Genomic DNA, 6000 nt, shown 5'->3' with positions numbered 1-6000 from the left:
AATATCCATATATTCTATATCCATTATGGATAGAAATATGAAACCTGAGGTGTGTAGCGAAGACAGAGGGAGAGAGGGGGGGGGGGGAGACCTCCGTTTTATTGAAAATATATCTAATTTTGTTGCCTTGTTTTCACTTTAAACTTTATCTAGGTCTCATAAAAATATCTCTTTAACAATTTTTGCTGGTATTGAAATGATAAATTGTATCTATGACTTTGTTTTATTCATCACTGGCCTCACCCCTAGCTTTTTGGTTTCAACTAAAGATATGAGTGTTTGATAAACTAACATGTTTTATATATTTTAATAGTCATTTCTCGCATCATATTATAAACAGCTTTTCGCGGATATAAATGAAGGCATGGGCTAATAAACTGGTTTTAATCTTATGATTGTTCATTTTTATATTTGTAGAAAATTGGATATAATTCGATGCTAGACATAATTTTTGTCTTATGTCTGAGAACCGGTTCTAATCTACCGGATATCAATCGGTTTCGAATGAATACAAAATAGTTATTTCTCGCATCGTATTATAAACGGCTTTCTGCGGATATAGAATGTACAATTAAAAGATTAAAACTATTTTTTTTAGCCCCGAGGTGCCGAAGCACCGGCTAAAAAAACTGGTTTTAATCTTTTGATTGTACATTTTTATATTCGTAGAAAGCTGGATATAATACGATGCTAGACATAGTTTTTTAGCATGGATGAGAAACGGTTCCTATCCACCGGATTCAAATGAATACGAGAATAGTTATTTCTCGTATCGTATTATAAACGGCTTTCCGCGGATATAGAATGTACAAATATAAGATTAAAACTAGTTTTTTTAGCCCCGTGGTGCCGAAGGCACCACGGGGCTAAAAAAACTAGTTTTAATCTTATGATTGTACATTTCTATATTCGTAGAAAACTGGATATAATACGATGCTAGACATAGTTTTTTCGTATTCATGAGAACCGGTTCCTATCCACCGGATTTAAATGAATACGAGAAAAATTTTTATGGAGGTTCCTACAAACTTTTGTTTTCTTTAGTAGAGTGGGTAGTTGAGTTTGACAGGGTGCCACTAAAAATAGGCTAGAATTTATTGAAAAAATGTATTACCTGTTTTTAATTTTTTAAAACTTTGTATCTAAATACTAATAGTTGCCCCCCCCCCCCCCCCCCCAGCATGTAGGGGTTCCGTAATTCAAGGGTAATGGATGGGCAAAAAAAAATGTCCCGAATCTAGCAACAAAATATTCCTAAAAAATCTTTTCTAAATTCGAGAACTCATTTGTTCAGTAGTTATGGATATCCACTAAGTTACAGACAGAAAAAATTTATATAATTGGATGTAAAACCTACAAGAAAGTAAATAGAATAGAAATAGAAGAATAGAAGCATATTCTGAACCCTTTTTTCGTCAAATCTAAGAAGGAACATTTCTAGCAGACAAAAGTATTGTTTACTTTCGACTCAAGCTGATGTGGATTCTTAAGAAATTATAGACTCGCTACTCGATAGTGAGGCAAAATTATTTTTTGTGAAAAATCATCCAAAAGCACATTAAAAATCTACAAAAATTAAACAAAATCATATGTTAATAACCCTTTTAAGAATTATTTTATTTTTTGTAAATTTTTTTATTCGATTTTGGAGGATTTTTCACAAAAATAATTTTGCCTCACCAGCGAGTAGCCAGCCTAACTTTTTTTTAAGATACTAAGCTTTCAAATTTAAACGAAATTTTTGAGCAATTAATTCTGATTCCGCAAAGCTTTCTACTAAGAAAATATACTGTTTACAGCTGACTTTTTTCAATGTATGAAATGAAAAAAAACATGCATTCCTAACAAGATGTGTACAAAATTGCAACCAATGAAATTAAATGTATGTACCGATGCGATTCTCCTATTGGCTCAATCAGACATTCCCTCTCTTTCTTAGTACCTTTATTGTAAATAGACAGACATATAAATTTGTGCTCATTATATAGGAGAAATAATTTCCAGAATGCATCTTTTGCTATTCCAGACTTTTAAAAAAACAAACGTAAAGTATTCAAAGATTTATTGCAAATTTTTTTCATATCAACTGAATTAAATTATGTTAGTACAACTATTGTTTGTAAAATAAAAGAGCTTTTATATTCCTGGTCTATAGAAGTAAACCCTTTATTTCAAATCAAATCTCAAGAAAAATTATTGAAGAATATTAAAAACATTTGTTTGTCAAAATATTAATCAAAAATAATTTGTTAAAAAGTGTGAAATAATTGTTACTGTTAAACTCTATGCATCCCAAAGCCATTTGGAAGAAAATAAGACATTAATAATTAACTTCTGTCAATAGTAAGTGGGTTAAATATGGCAATTCTTTTGTTCCCTTATATCTTACTAGCAGTTACACCCCTAGAGGCATCTAGGGGCACTCAAGAAGGGAGGGGGGAGTATAATTAACTAACCCTTTTTTTATTCAAATTTTCTTTTTTAGTTAGGGGAGTGTCAACCATCCCCCATTTTTAATATCAGTTTTTAAAAAAATTAGGGGAGTATTTTTTGTAGGGGCAATTGATCATGGGAGGTTGGTGGTGTCCTCTCCAAAAAAAGTGCTAAACCTTCCCAGGACGACCCTGTAAAGGAGAACTATATCGATTCAGCAGTTAGCAAGATTCTTAGGTATAAACAAACAGATTGACAGACAGATAGAGAGACATCCTGTTATTTAAATTTATCTTATATATCAATACATAAATGTAGAGTAGTTTTGCTTCTTCAAACCAATTAGGTTTGAATGCAAAACAGATTTTTACTTTTCTTTAAAAGGAACCTAGTTATTTTTAGCATACCAACTATCTTCTATAAAACTAAGTTTCATTCACATTTTATGTCAGCATGCTTTCAAGGTATTGTTTTCTATCCCCACTTCATCCCCTTGACAAGGATCTACACCTGTTAAAGCCACTAAAAAGCCACAAGGTGTGTTAAGATAAAAAATACACAGAACTCCTTAAATTTTACCAATTAAAGGACTTTAAGTATGTTGAACATTAAGGGGTTGGACACCTAGGGGGTTGTATCCACCCCCCCCCCCTAACAATAAAATGACAAATTCTTGTTGTCTGTATTTTGTTTAGTTCTAGTTCAAGAGGAGTGTCTAGAATTGTGAAAGGGAGTTAATAAAAATTCTGCGCTTTGCAAACATGTATGGCAAAACACTGTTCATGTCAATAATCCACTTTTCGTATCCTTTAGATTTTCATCCCCTTCCATTAAAATTATTTTTTTCAAATACTCCTACTCTATTTTTATCATATTTTACTTTGTATATTTATTATTCACTTCTTTTGTGTCCGATTTTAGTTGCAAAGCTACTGTAAATCTCTTAGAAATATGATTATCCAGACTGGTATTCAAGTTAAATGGCCGAATTTTTGGTTTGAAGATTTCAATTACCAATGAACATCAAATCTATAATTTTTTAAAGATTGTAATTTTTATAGCTTACACATAAAATATATGTATATTTGAATATTTATGTGAAGATTCTTTTTGCCTTTCACATTGCCTTTCTATCCATTATTATACTTCAACAGAGACTTTATTTCTATGCTTTACTTCTTATGGATGTTGTCTTTCTTGTTTAACATAATAATGAACCTGAATTATACCTGCATTACTTCAAGTGGCGATAATTCAATAATCCCTCTTGGTTTTATGCACTTTCTTCAAAATTATACATTTCACATAAATCAAAATAGCGTAGTTTCCCTTTAATAAACTAAAGATGTGCATCCTATGTTTATAAAAACAAAATTAATGTTATTTTATAAAGGTTAAAAAACCCAAAGAAAAAATTAAGTTTGAATTAGCGGCATGTACAGTAGACTGGCCCAAAAAAACATGAATTTTTAAATCTTTACCATATCAATTTGCGGTTACCTTGAAGTTGTTACCGGCTCAAATGTAGACCTTTTAGTGAAAACTAGACCTCTCTACAATGAAAATTAATCTCGAAATTTCAATCTTAAGCTTTTTATCAAAAACTTTATATTTTTTATGATTTTAACAAGAAATAATTAAAGAACTGCCAACCTAAAATAATGTTACAAGAGTTCAAATATAAGCAATTATAAAAAGTAGACAGAACCGTTATTCCTGCCGAATAATTCCGAAAAAACGTCTAAAAACATTGCTTTATTTAAATTGATAATTTGTGTAAGAAATTTAACTAAAACAGTAGCTATTAGTCTTATGAGAAGAGAAATGATGAAAAACTCTAAAAAATATACATTTTAAAGACATAAAATAGGAAAAAGTGTTTTTAATAAATTTCATGGCTCAACAGACATTGTCGCCAATAAAGAGACAATTAACTAAATAAAAAATTAAATGAAGGTAAAAAAAATATGTAATATACTTATTTTCATATTCAACTTAAAAAAAGCATACTAATAAAAAAATTAATATTGCAAAAAATAATTTTATTGTTTTAAACCAGGAATAAAGAGTAAGGCTTATCTTTAATTATTTTTCTTCAATGATTTTGCAGTATGAATTAGCTTTCCCAAATTATTGTAATTGTACAAAAATAAATTTTTATACTTTCTTTCTTCATATGTTTATTCCTGGTGATTTTAATATTTTATTTCAATGTTTGTAAACAAACAGACAGAAAATTTGATGTTTTGCTTTGTATCTGGTGTAAGGCATTCTTAATTTGGGGAAGTAAAGGTGAAAATAATTATGCATTTGACGAGATAGCGATAGATTTTTTCTTAAAATCAATTATAGGGCTAAAATCTACAAACAATACATAACCTATTTTTACATTCCGCACATTGAAAAGCGATTTAGACCTTCATTTGGGCCACACTAATGTACAGTATAGGGATTTGCCAGGAAAATGCATACCCGAAAATTTTGACACTACCCTAACGATTTATCTTTTTAACGATTTCCTATACTACAAACAAAAAGACTGAAAAGTATCTTGCACCTTTTACATAAGGAAGAAGAATGCTTTAGCTTAAAAAAATGCCTCTGGCAATATTGTTATTAAAGGAATTGGTTCAAACAAATCAAAAACCTTAAAATTATATAATTAGATATCTAAACTCAATAATCTAACCAACGAGACCATGGCTCAACACGTAGCGAATCCGCTCTTTGTTGGGGAGGTAATAGGTTTGAATATCGGCTTAACACTGCGTCATACCTTAAGACGTTCAAATTGGCACCTACAGCTGCTATGTCGGGTGGGCGACATAAATAGTTTGAATGCCTTGGCCCAAAAAAGACGCAACTAATTCTCATGCACAGTTAGGACCTCTATGTAAAGGTCGTTCAATTAAGGAGTTGGTTATCTGATTAGTGTTAACTTAATACCGCGGGTGTTTGGACAGAAAAGGAGTGATTGGGCTCCCCTTAGTTATCGTAGGTTGTTTGACCTGACGTATCCTCGCCCGTATTAGGTAACCTTAATTATGTATACCTTGAAAGTATATTTCATGTCTACACTAATCTCAAACTCTCAAGTTTTAACATTCACTAACAAAAACAACAAAATCTGCAATAATGGTTGCCATATTTTAGAGGTTTGATAAGAAAAAAGCAACCACAGATACCATATTTTAGGTTTTAACAATATCTTACAAAGTAAGAAAATTTGCAACCAGGGTTTAATTTGAATTTTTAACATTAACTAACAAAATCTGGAATAATGGTTGCCATATCTGATAATTAGAACTAACAAATTCTATAATAATGGTTACCATATTTTTGATGAAAAGAACTAACAAAACCATAGTTGCCATATTTCTGATTATAAAAATACCTAACAAAGCTACGGTTATGGCTATAACATTCAAAAATATCATAACAACATAGCATTCAAATAGTAAAAACAACATCCATAAGTTTTCCTTATAAAAATCCATTTCCCTAATAATCTAAAGATATTTAATTATTCTAATAAAAAAGATGATTTGTTAGATAATAATTCTATAA

The sequence above is a fragment of the Acartia tonsa genome, chromosome 14 (genome assembly GCF_053477335.1).
Source record: "Acartia tonsa isolate MP-2025a chromosome 14, ASM5347733v1, whole genome shotgun sequence".
NCBI lineage: Eukaryota > Metazoa > Arthropoda > Copepoda > Calanoida > Acartiidae > Acartia > Acartia tonsa.
This window is presented reverse-complemented; position numbering follows the sequence as displayed.